This window comes from Oxyura jamaicensis, chromosome 1 (assembly GCF_011077185.1).
Source record: "Oxyura jamaicensis isolate SHBP4307 breed ruddy duck chromosome 1, BPBGC_Ojam_1.0, whole genome shotgun sequence".
Lineage (NCBI taxonomy): Eukaryota > Metazoa > Chordata > Aves > Anseriformes > Anatidae > Oxyura > Oxyura jamaicensis.
Window position 1 is genome coordinate 128,731,811 of NC_048893.1, and position 13,006 is coordinate 128,744,816.

Genomic DNA, 13,006 nt, shown 5'->3' on the forward strand with positions numbered 1-13,006 from the left:
CCAAACAAACAGCCCCTGGCTTCATGGGAGTAATCCTGTGGCACAGAAGCACTTGGGAAGTGACGGGCTGTAGCAAGAGGCTCTGCCAGAGGACTGGACAGCTAAGCCTGCTCTTTCAGCTCCCTCCTTTTGCTGCTGCAGGGTATATGTGGGACACGGAGAGACATAGCACCCACCCATGTGGCAGCCCCAGGGCAGTGCTTTGCTCCCTGCCGTTTCTCAGTGTTTCAAGGCTGTCCTTGAGATGCGTGTGGTATTTTTATGTATCAGCAATCCAGTAGGGTGTCATTGTGAAAGATTAGGGCTCATTCCAGCTCTGAAGACAGACAACTAAGCTAAGTCTGGTGCACTGAGATCTTGATGTGGGCACAGCAGAGCAAACCCATGGCATTTTTTAACTTAAAAAAAGAAGTGGGTGTCAAGTTTTCCTACCTGTTGCTCCTAGCCTCTGATGGACGTACATAAGGAGTGCATTCCTCCACAGCTTAACAAAGGGTGATAATCACTTCTACTCCATGACTGCCATTTACCACCATGACCATGTGTGATTTCAGCCTGCACAGATCTTACTCTTGCCTCATGGTATAACAACTCGAGAAAAACATAGCCTTCTCCAAGCCTTACGGGTTCACAGGCAGAAGTACAGCTTACAATGTATGGCTCTTTCCATCTGGAGTCTGCTTTCGAGGTAAACCCCCAGCAGTGCTTGCTTCATGCATATCGCGGACCAGCCTCCCTTGTTTGCTTTTGGGTGAAACAAAGTGCCTGCTCCAAGGGTCAGCGAGGGCACGCTATAGACACCATGTCCTGTACAGCGTAGCGGGAACACCACCCCAAACACTACCTTCTGAAATGCAACCTCTGCTGATAGGAGCCTTGTGGTTAACCACACAAAGAAAAATATCCTAGTTCTCCTTTAGATGATGATCTGTATCTGCACAGTCATCATATTGTGTTAACTCTGCATCTGAATTCCAAGCCTACCATGGTACAAAGGATTGCTTCAAAGATGCTTATTTTAGGAGCACACTGGCAGGCTGCTTCTAGTGCCTGTGGGAAGTGCTTGTCCCTGGCATGAATATTTGCCTTCTAAGGTGCGATCCAAACATGACTTGGATTAATGGGGGAATGATCTTGTCAAGACAGAAGTCAATAGATGCAGACAGAGTCTACAGTCTTCATTGGAAACCGACTGTGGGAGCAGTTCCCTTAGCACAGGACATCACTTCATGAGCAGGAATATTGAGAAGTCTCTCTGGAGGAGCAAAGTGTGACTCAGAGGAGAAGTAGATGTGTGTAGCTGAAGTACTATGTTTTGGGAGTACAGCAATGGTCAATTTTAGCTTTATTATATTTTGGACATATCTGAGCACAACAAAGCCCTCCTGAATTTATTGAAGGGAGGAAAACTAAAAAAAAAAAAAAAAAAAGGAATCTGTGAACTGAAATAAAATTGCTGTAGTGGAATCTCATAAAGAGGATATCTGTGCCTACAGGGCAGTCAGTGCAGCTGAATTCCCTCTTTAACACTCTTCTCACCTCCCAGCTAGCTCATCAAATCCAACCATACACAGTAAGTGTTCCCTGTATTGACCAAAAGTTACTTTTAAACCCTCAAAGATATGATGCAAGCCTCCAGGAAAAGCTTCCTCTCGTATCCTGCAATGCTCTCTTAAACATTTGTGGATTTCCTCTGTTGGTGGAAGGGGACGCATGGGCCTGTATGTGAGCTGCCAGTCTCATACGTGTAATCACAGAAAGGACCAGCAGGATATTTTCCTGTGCGCTGTGTGATTGAAAGCCCTGAGAAGATGTTCTGCAGTTGATTGCATTGTCAAATAGAAGGTTGAAAGTCAGAAGGCTTGGGCGACCTCACCGGAGCCCACCCCAGCCCATGGGGCCATCTGAATTTGGTCAAGCTCAACACAACTGAAATGTCCATGAGACCTGAAGGCAGCATCCACACATAGAAAAGCCAGTGTTTGTAATTGACATAGAAAGATTTATGTCTCGGAGGTAGAAAGAACAGCTATAATTATCAATTTGAATGTCTCCAGAATTAGGGAGTTTTTAGAGCCCTGGGAATTAGTTCAGGCTTCTCCGTATTTTGCAAGATTTTTTTTTTTTTGTGGTTAGTTGATGACAAAACTAAACAAATTTGATGGACTCTTTCAATACCTCATACATCATGTGTGTTTTCATAAGTTAGTATGGGATAAGGCATGTCCCGGCCAATCACATTTATTGGGGCATTAATTAATGTGATCACTTGGTGATTCTAATATGTTGTTAGCTATATCTATATTTTGTTCTCCAGGGCTGCATGGCTGACCCTACGTTTATCTAATCTTTTCTTTCAAGTAACTTACAAGCAGAATGAGAGGTAAAAACACAAAATTATGTTAAATGCTCCTCAAAAAAGGTATCTGTTAGTTATCTATATTACAGTAGGGACCATTTATGCCCAAATGACTATCACACCCTTAGTGGTAGAAAAAGCTAGCATGTGTCTGGAAAACTGGAGCAACATAAAACCAGTCAATGGTGTTGGAACTGGAGTTTGGCTTGGTGAAAGCCAGGAACTGTAGTAATGATGCACTGAGAGTAGCATAAATGTGGAGCAAATAGGAATGCCAGTTTGTGTGGGTGTTTACACAGAGCATGTTTTTTGAAGTAAATATGGACTGAGGATAATGAGGGAGAATTCCCAGGCAGGGAGTTACCTGTGCATCGTGAGGAAACAAGCACTTCAGAGTGAAAGTGTCCTAACTTTCCCTTTCCTCCCTCCAGAGTGAGTTAGCATCTGATTAAGGTGAAATGAGTAATCCCACTGAAATGAAAATACCCTATGATGTTGAATAAGTGATGTATTCTGGGTAGCATCCAGACAAGATTAGGGTTTTGCAGACAGAAAGTCTCAGCCACAAAAAGCTGTGAGGGTTCCTTTAGTTGGAATGTTCACTAAAAGTTATTTCAATTGCTGTCAAGCATGATGTGATCTGCTGCTGCTAAAGAGCTTTGCTGATAGTATTTTTTGCAGCTGCTTAGCAGACTGAGTAATAATCTAAGTGATAGCTTTTCTCTCCCAAGCACTAGCTCTCCACCCAGCTGTGAGTTTCTCCTTATACTTACTTATGGAAAACCTTCTGAGGAAAGAATGCAGCTTTTACACGGGGAACTGCTCAGGTCTGTTTTGAATTCACATTTCCATTTTGTTTGGTCAAACAGGTTAAAATTCTGGTGGCTGGGCCAGGGAAATGCTCTGTTTTAAAAGGCAGTTGTGGGTTAGGAAGAGCCTCAGCTCTTGTCATTCTGGTATCTAGTTTTACTATAATGGGGATGTGAAAGCCCTTGCCATCAGGTAACACTGCTTTGGCTTCCCTACAAACAGTCTGCAGTCTTCACCCAGCTCCCAGAGCTCAGGAGCTCTCCTGTGGCCACCTTTCCTCGTCCTTTCCTCAGAGGCTAGAAGTGGATCTCCAGATCACATACTATGGTTCTGGGCTGGAGCAGAGGCTCACCAGATGATCTCCAGAAGTCCCCTCCAACCTCAGCCAGTCTTGTGATTCAAAGCCACCTGTGGTATGGGCTCTCACCCTGTTAGGTCTCTGAATTCGCTTAGGAAAACAGGAGATAAAGTTGTTTTGTGCCTCATGTGATGACTGTCGTCTCAGGAAAGGAAGGGAATCCCTGCTGGAAACGTGGGTCTGCTCTGGTTAGAAACTGTTATTTGTGACAAGTGTGTGTGTTAGCATTTCTCTCTCTGTAAGGCCTCTGAATGAAAATTGTCCTGTTATTTATATTTATGGTATGATCTTAATCTGAATGAAAACTGACAACAGGAAAATTTGCCCTTTGAAGCCTGAGTAGAAAAAATGGATATTCTTTTATTTCTTTAAGGTAAAAATAATATTTATATAAAAATAACAGTCAATTTGTGAAATGATAACCCATCAGCTGAAAATGTCAATAAGCCAAAAAATCCACCAGGTAAGCTGTGTTGCCTGAATGCAGTAGAAAGACATCAGTGAAATCTACCTACACATCCCCTGGAAAAGAGGCATGCTGTATGAAAGGACACTTTATCATCCTTTAATGAATGAGAAGAGCTATAGCTTAAGATAAACCTGAGAGAGCTTTCAAGACACAGCTTCTCCTGTAGCAGCATAAGTGGGGGTCCTACCACATGCTTCTCATCAGGCCTTGTTACTTTGCCAGGGTTCACTGGCCTCAGTGCTGCATTCCCAGTGCTGGTGGCAGGGGAGTGGGTACAAGCACGTGGTGGAAACCATCCAGTGATATGAAGGGTTTCTGCTTCTCCTCCATTTATTGGATGCGGGGGCTGGCCATGTTTTGGGGTGCCAGGAAGCCTTTTAAGCTTGTCCATAGGGGAAATCTATCTCTTTACAAGGCCAAGGCCGTGGCCTGGGGAGGGTGGCATGGAGCGGCTCCTGCAGCCTGTGGCCTGGCCTGCTGTGGTGACCCACCCTGAGCAGCGGTCCCCCCTTGTGCCCTGCCACCCTGTTGGGATGAGGTTCAGGCTGCTGCTGTGATCGCTTCTGTGGCGAGGACACTGGGGCCTAAGGGCTAGGAAAGAGTAGTGGGAGCTTGAAATGGGTTCCCTCCCTCTGCAGAGCAGGACTGCAGTGTGTCTGTAAATACAGACAACCTTGGCTGGCCAAGCCTTGCCCTGATCTTGTTTTTCACCAGCTTTCCTCTGCCCACCATGAACCACTGAGCACTTTTACGTGGCGTAGCAAGGGGGTCACGGGGGCACATGGAGGCCTTGGAGCTCTGTCTGCTCCTGAGAGGTGCACACCCAGTCACGCAGCTGAGACACTCCTCAAATACCTTGGTAAGACCAAACAAAAACTTTTCTAAAGTGCTTACTAAAAAAGCTAGTTTTTAAAGACCTGGGTTTATAACAGTGAAGTGGGTATTTTTGTGCAACACGAGGAGCCAGCTGTGTCGGTTGGGCTGTCCTTGCTGTGTCCTCCCACCCCAGAGGACCTGGTTGGGTTTTGCAGCAACAGCAGGTCCTGAGTGAATTTCCTTGAGGAAAAAAAAAAAAAAAAAAAAAAAGAAAGCAAAAATGGAACAAAAACCCACAGCTCTCTCCTTAGGCTAAAGCACTCAAGGATGTACCGCATTTTATGTGGCAATGAAATAGCTCTCTCCCAGCCTGCCCCCGTCATGCGCCTCCATGTGATGGCCGGCGCGGCCTCCTCCTCAAAGCCGCTTGCTTGAGGCACCAGGCACGGCGTGCCAGTGAGCAGGGACATTCCCACAGCTCTGCTGCACGACCCCATCAACAGCCCCGTGCTGCCCAGCGGGTGAGCAAGGCAGTCGGTGTCCCCTGTGAATGCAGTCACACCGAGAGCAGCAGGACAGAGGCTGGATGAGGGGGCCTTCTCCACGGATTTTATAGTCTAAGAGCATGTCCCCAGATTCTTCCATTTAATGCTTTAATTTTAAATGAGATTACGCCTACACTGGCAAAATACTTTTCGATAGAGACCAGAGACTGTAATAAGTACCTTCAAATGTAATAGAGCCCTTTCTCTTTTGTTTGCTAGGTTCTGACGCTAGCACAGCTGAGATCCACCTCTCAAGTGAACTATATGACTTAAATGGTAATGAGGCTGATGTTGAGTAACTGGAAAACTGTGGAAGGCATGAGGGGGTGAGCTGAAGACAGACAGCCGCAAGGATGTGAGAATGTTTCCCCGTTCTAGATGCATTTATCTTCCCGCAGGGCCGGGGGCAGTGGGATGCACAAACAAAACTGCTGCTCCTGCCGCCAAGCCAGTCCCTCTCCTTCCTCTTGGCGTGCCTCTCTTGCACTCAGAATTACATCTTCACTGGGCCAAAAGGAGGGGAGAAAAAGTGATGCTGACCTTACAGGCTGGCAGGAGACCCCTTGCTCCAGTTGGGCACTGTTGTTTTTTATGGAGGAAGCCTGGGGAGCACTTGGCCACCTGGCACAGGGGTGGCCCTATGCTTAGGGCTCCCGCCTGGGCTGCGAGAGACATCCCGGGTGCTGCCTGAAATTAAAGCTGTTGGCTGCATGGCTGTTAAACCTGACTTTTTTGACTTTTTTTTTTTTTTTTTTTAATGACACACTTGAGAGGTATTAGTTTTGTTGGTACAGAATGGGGGGGAAAGTTGAAATTGTAAAATATTTCATTTTCTCCCACACGCAGCCTGTCTGACCTCCTTGTTATGTGAAGCTGGTGTGTAGCTTCTTCTTCCAGCATCAGCTATACTAAATACAGACTTCAGTCTTCATGATGTAAGCAAATAGACAACCCTTATATTGCAAGGAGACTAGAAATACCTGAGCTGTAAGTAACACAGGACGGTCTAGGTGTGACTCTGACTGTCTGGAAAAGTACAGTATATACACGTAGGCTCATGGCCCCTGCACCCTCATTCACCTGTGACCTCGATCCAGCCTCACCACAAGGATATCTCACAGCCATACAAGACTAGCTAAATGCAACAAGGCACAGGTGAAAGAATATTTATTCATGGTGAAGCAAAAGGGTTTCATTCAAAGTGCTGCTTCAGTGTAGCAGTATCATCGTAGTTAGGTTTCGGTATGCTCTCTGATTTGCTATTGTTGTTCTGGTATTTTAGCTAAAGAAAAAGCTATTTTTGATTTTGTGTATCTCGTTACAATACTGGGTGACAAAAATGCTATGCGTTGCTTTAGCATGTTTTATTAGGATATCACAAAATAGATACACATTTACTGCTTTCATTTTATTCCAGGTGAGATGCCAGTCATACCTCTAAAACTGTCGGATTGCCTGTTGTCCTGGTCCTGTAGAGACTTGTGAAGGAAAATGAGAAATATTCAGGCACGTTACACAAACAACACACATTTCTGTAACACTCTCTCACACACACATACACGCATGCCTAAATACTCCTTAATTTTTAGCATTGCAATGTCATAATTTCTGATGTTGGGTGAACTATAAATTACATTTGTTGATAGAACTTTTTTTTTGTGGTTCTTTCCTAAATATTAATAACTTTTACTGAAAAAAAAAAAAAGAACAAGCAGAAGGCACTAGTGAAATGATAAGCAAAGTTTCTGTTTACCATAACTTAAATTTTCATTAAAATTAAATTCTCTAACACTCCCCCAAATATTCTTCAAAAACACCATAAAAATCCAGCAATATTTTCTCATTAAATTGACATTGCTTTGTCTCCTCAGTATTTTTTCAGGGCCATTATACAATGACAACTGGGGTGGGATTTTTTGTCTGTTCGTTTTTGTGGGTGTGGTGGTGTTTTTCGTTATCGTTTTTTCAACCAACTCAGGCAATAATTCTTAGATGGGCCTTCAATAGGCTACTGTAAGAAATTTGGTCAGAAAAAGCAAGTCCAAAGGAGAACTCCGTCTTAGAAAAGAATCCAGGCCAACTGTTCTTTCTATACAATAATATATTCCCCAGCCCAAGGCATACAGGGCATAGCAAGGAGAACGACAGCATTAACAAGTTAGATCAAATAGGAGAGCAGGAAGCAAGATATCCTTTCTCTTAAATTAATTTTCGTTTGGGAACTGGTCAGCTCATCTTTCCCCTGAAGGCCACGCTCAGGAGCAATGAGCCTCAAGCCTTTTGTGGTTTGGAGAGTGGAAAGGAGTGGTGAAGTGGTGGTTTGTAATGAGGTGATTTTTTTTTTTCTGCTCTGCTAGAGATGCTGCTGTGAATTCAGTTCCTACTGGAATAGATTTGACTCTAGAAATAGATCTGGGTTGTTTATTTATTTATTTGTTTATTTATAAGTAAATTTCAGCAGGCGTGCTGTCTCCTGGGAAAGCTGTGGGATGAGTTCTCCACTCGAGGCTGCACATAGACTAGCTCCTCTCTCCCCACCTGAGCTGTGATAATTTCTGCTCACCTCATTGGTAATGTGGAAAGAAAAAGCAGGCAGAAGGTTGCTATTTAGTTTTGATAAGGATGACTTTTATTGGTAAGGGGTCTTCAGTGATGCGTGCTGCTAACCTTCACCAGCCTCATGAGGGCTCTTGGCGCTTCTTCAGCGATGAGAAATGGTGGCTATTCCCATACCAACACTTCAATTTTCTTGGGAAAATACAGCTGAATCTGTAGAAATTTTGTAAGCACAGAGTCCATTTATTTGTGCCAAGCCAAATTTAAACATTTTCTGTATGACATCTCGGATTTTCTGTGTCACAGGCTGACCTTTCCTGTCTGTGAGGATTTCTATAGATCTTACTCCAATCCAGAAAGGTCTCTGTGCTGAAACAGGCCCAAGTAGGAATGCCATTTGAAAAGCTGGTGGATTAGAAAGGTTTGATTATTAATTGCTTTGATCTGTATTCCCTGACCAAGTCACGAGGCCTGGACCTTTAATGTGGCTATAAAACACAGTGGGTGCCTGTGTGGGCGTGGGCTGACCGAGCCTTGGGCTGTCTGCTTGTGTCCTCTGTGGAGGAAGGCGAGTGGGCGGATGATTAGACACGGCCATGTTACTGGACTGTAACTGCTCAAGCTTCTCCCCAGACCAGCCTGTGGGAAAGAAGCTGACAAGCAGCCGCTGTCCAGGACTTAAAAGAGTGGTAGCATCACTCTGCAGAATTTTTCCATCAGCTTTCTGTTATTCTCAGGAGCCTGAGATGCCACCACCTTAAGGGTAGTAACTGAAGGTGTTCTCTGCACTCGACGCCTCTGTCAGTCCCTCCGGCAGGACACCACAGCTGCAGGGATGGCAGAAGCTCTCAAAAACCCTTCTAAGGGTTCGACCTTTCTGCCTTTGCCTCTGTGAAACTGTTGAGAGAGTTTCAGAAACTGCAGCAGTGTGTAGGGATGCAGTTCTCTGCTGACTCCGTGATCTTTCAGAAGCCCAGAGAAGTAAGCCTGAGTGTTTGAACCGCGGGACGTCAGTGCTTCTCAGCTGAAGCCTTTCTCGTTTGTTGTGCATTTCTTACTGTGATGAATCACTCTCATGAAGGACTGGGATGCCAATTTTGTCCCAGTTTGTAATGGAAAGAGATGAGCAGACTCTTTCCTCTACCTCTTGTATAGATAGATACCAATGATTCACACAGTGAAGTCAGGGCTTCTTCTTTGAAGGTAGGAGAAGCTGGACGTTGCAGCAGGAAAAGAGGCTGTAGCTGTTTTCCTGCAGTTATTAGGCTTTGTGCTCTTTTGGTTTTGTGAATATATTCAAAAGGAAGTAGAAGAAAACTATCTCTAAGGAAGCAAAGATCTTCCTTCCTGTTGGAAAAAGGAGTCAGCAAGGATGATAAATTTCTTGCCAAGTGAGTCATTTCTTCACTTGAGAGACTTCAATGCTTTAAAATTTGCTTTCCAGAGCGTGGAGCTTAGATATGAATTTGTGTGGGCTTTTAATGGATGACATTGATTTTCCCTTTACGGAAAATGATACACAGAAAGATGGCAGGGGAATAAGTGGTTCTGAGTGCGACGCTGTGGTATTACACCTTCCCTGAACAGGTTTAACAAATACCCTTTTATTGTGTTGCACTCTGACAAGAGCGAGAAGCAGGTGCTTAGGACTGCTCAGTGCTTCAAGTGTTACCTGCCAAAGAGTTTACAGGCTAAGTAAATATTTGTAGGATACATAAAGGAAAGCCAGTTTCAGTTCTAGTTTTAGTTTGACAGCAATGCATTTTCTTGAAACATGCCTGGAAATGATGTGACTAAAAGTAGGACTATAACAGCATTTATTAAGAAGCAGGGAAAGTGACAGCTTTTATATAGTGCTGTGTGTTAAAGCTCTAGACCCACAGTGGCTCACTCTTCTCTGTCGCTCTCATGCTCTTTGAGAAACTTATGAAGACTGCGGGTGGTTTGTGGTCGCATGAGAGCTGAACTTATTTGCCCTATCGCATTCAACTCAGACAGTTACAGGGAATTAATTGTATAGTAATGCTGTGCAAATCTCAGGGCATGACCTGAGACAAAAACAGCATTATTTTCTCTTTTTTGAGTATTTGATAACATGGTAACATGATGATCATGCCTAAAGAAGAGCCTGGAGAAGAGAAGGCTCTGGGGAGACCTTTTAGCAACCTTCCTGAACCTAAAGGAGGCCTGCAGGAAAGCTGGGGAGGGACTCTGTGTCGGGGGGGTAGGGATATGACAAGGGGTTATGGCTTTAAACTGAAACAGGGTAGACTTTATTAGGTATAAGGAGGAAATTCTTCACTCAGAGGGTGGTGAGGCCCTGGCACAGGCTGCCCAGAGAAGCTGTGGATGCCCCATCCCTGGAGGTGTTCAGGTGGGATGGGGATTTGGGCAACCTGGTCTGGTGGGAGGTGTCCCTGCCCGTGGCTGGGGGTTGGCACTGGATGGACTTTAAGGTCCCTTCCAATCAAAACCACTCTATGACTCTTAGGATCATCAGCATACTTTTTTTTTTTTTTTTTTCCTAACACTTGACTCTTCCCAAATACTGCATATCAATTCTAACTTGATGCTTTAGGTCCTTAAATACCCAAATACTAGCTGATGTGATACATAAGCCCGTGTTTGATCTGAGCATTAATTCCTTTTGCAGACTCTTGACAACCTTTAAGCCTTAGCTTAGGCAAATGGTCAGTGCGGTACACGGTCACATGGCAAAAATTCCGTATGTGCTGTGGGTCCCATTTCTGTGGAATAAAACCCAGCTGGAATCACACAACACTCATCCTGTTGGAGCTAAGAAACCCCACCGTGTCTGAACCATTAGCGCTGTGAGCCCCGGGCAGACAGAGCTGTCGGAGGGGCCGACCGCAGGAATCCCACTATCCTGGGGCTGGTGCTTCTGTCGGAGGACGAGGGGTCCCTCCTCCAGACACCTCCGATTATGGCTGAGCAGAGGAGCTGAAGCCCCACTGCATGAGCTGGAATATTCCGGAGTCCTTCAAGAACCTCCAACTGCCCAAGCGAGGTTGAATTTAAGGCTTTGACAGAGTGAAGAAAAGATTAACAGTTTGTTTAGCTCAACTATGTGTCCAATTTATTTTATCTGGAGAAATTTCCTTGTGAGGAAACTTTTTTTTCCAAGTGCCTTAATTCAGTCTTACTCAAATCGGTTCCTTACCATCTGCACTGCTCAGTGCCTAGTACTGCACTTTTTTTGCTCCTTTTAAAACAAGGAACTTCCAAAAATGCCTAACTGGGGTAAAATGAATGAAATTGGCCAATGACCATGTTACCATTTACTCACCCAAGCCCAGCTCTTAAACACAGGATGCAAACCAGCCAGGAAAGAATAAGGAACAACACGCACAGAATTCTCTAATATCAAAATATAGCAATTTATTCAAGACACTGAATATGATCTGTTGATTCTCTCCTTAAAACAAATGAGCTACAATACACAAGGTGAATTTGAAGAAAGTGTGGGTGGGGGAGAAACAAAATAAGGGTTGATGTTGTTTCAACAGAACCTGGGAAATGCTGAAATGAGAACCAAGTCTGGCTGCAAGTCTGACACAGACAATAAAAACTGCAGAAGCCAGAATTCAGAATTTCAGTGAGTGGCTGAAAGAACATTTCTGCAATTGACAAAGAACCACATCTTTTAAAAAGGCAAAAGGAGGAAAAAAGGAGGAAAAATTAACAAGGGAAAAAGAAAAAAGAAACCCAAAAACAAAGCAGACCCTTACATTTGACAAAGTGCACTTCACTTGGCTCTAAAATTAGCTATTTTTCTCTTTTTTTAACAAATTAAAAGGAAATTTCTAAGATGTAGCATGGGGCTAATGTGTGTATAACCCTGTAAGTCAGGCCCGTTAGTGCCCCATAAGGGACCCAGTGTTTTCTACATAAAAGATCCAGTATCCTTCATGCCCACAGCGTTGAGTGGTTTTTCAGAAACTGTTTTTTTTCACTTCAAGGCCAGTTCCAGGCAGCCAGCAATGACAAAAATCCAGTAAGCCTCTTGAAGTTTCACAATCCTGTTTGGTCACTTCGTTAGATTTTTTTTCAGTTTCTCTTCCATTACAAAGAACTACGAACAAAATGATCAGAAAGCACTGGGTGAAAGCACTGCTGAAGTCCACCCGCCTGCTGCTTCACGCTGTTCTGTTCCGGGGCAGCGCCAGCCTGGAGATGCTGCTGCAGCAACTGAGGAAAGCGAGAGCTCCCTGAGGGCAGCTCTAGGTTTCGATCTCCACCTGAAGCCCAGCGGAGCTTTGCTCTCCCCATTGCCCACGTCCTAAAGAAACCAGCCCGCTGGGTTAGGATTAGACTTAACAACGTCTTCAATGTCTTAATCTCAATAGCTGCCCTCATTGCACCTGAAAACTATCGACTACTACATCTTTGACTATTTTCCTGGTCCTTAGGGTTTCCTGGATGGGATGAGAGGTGGATTTTGTTTTTCTCCTATGCTGCTTTCCAGTCTGGCAGTCCATCCAGAGACCTCGCAGGAGGGCAGCCTCCCTCACGCCTAGGCTTTGCAAACTAACTGATTTTGAACCTTGGTTTCTCTTGACTTCTTACCTCCACGCAGACTGGCAGGGGAAAGATGAAGCTCTCACCGACAGACTGGCAAAGGACTAAGAAAAAAGAAGCCCAGGCGCTGACGCCCCTTGCGTTACCTGCAGCAGCTGCTCGTGGAACAAGACACAACAGGGGCCGTGCACGGAGGCGGCCGTGCGGCATAGCCAAGCTGGGATTGAGCTCGCATCTCCTTGAACCCCAAGGCCCGGCCTCTTCAGGCGCTGCACAAGGGAGAGCCCAGCCTAGGGCCCCATCCATGCCACCCCCTGCTGTCTGTGGGCGTGTTGGTCTCAGAAATGCCACTCAGATTCAAGCCTCTCTCCTAGTAAGTACTCCTTTTTTAAGTAGTGACCTTAAATTAGTAGGAGTGCTGGTTATTAGAAACGTGATCATCTACAACCATGCTCCTGGAGCAGAAGACTGAACACAACACTAGGACACATTTAACACCGAAAATAATCCTTGGTACCTCCCAGTGTCCAATTCTTTGATATAAATTACAAACA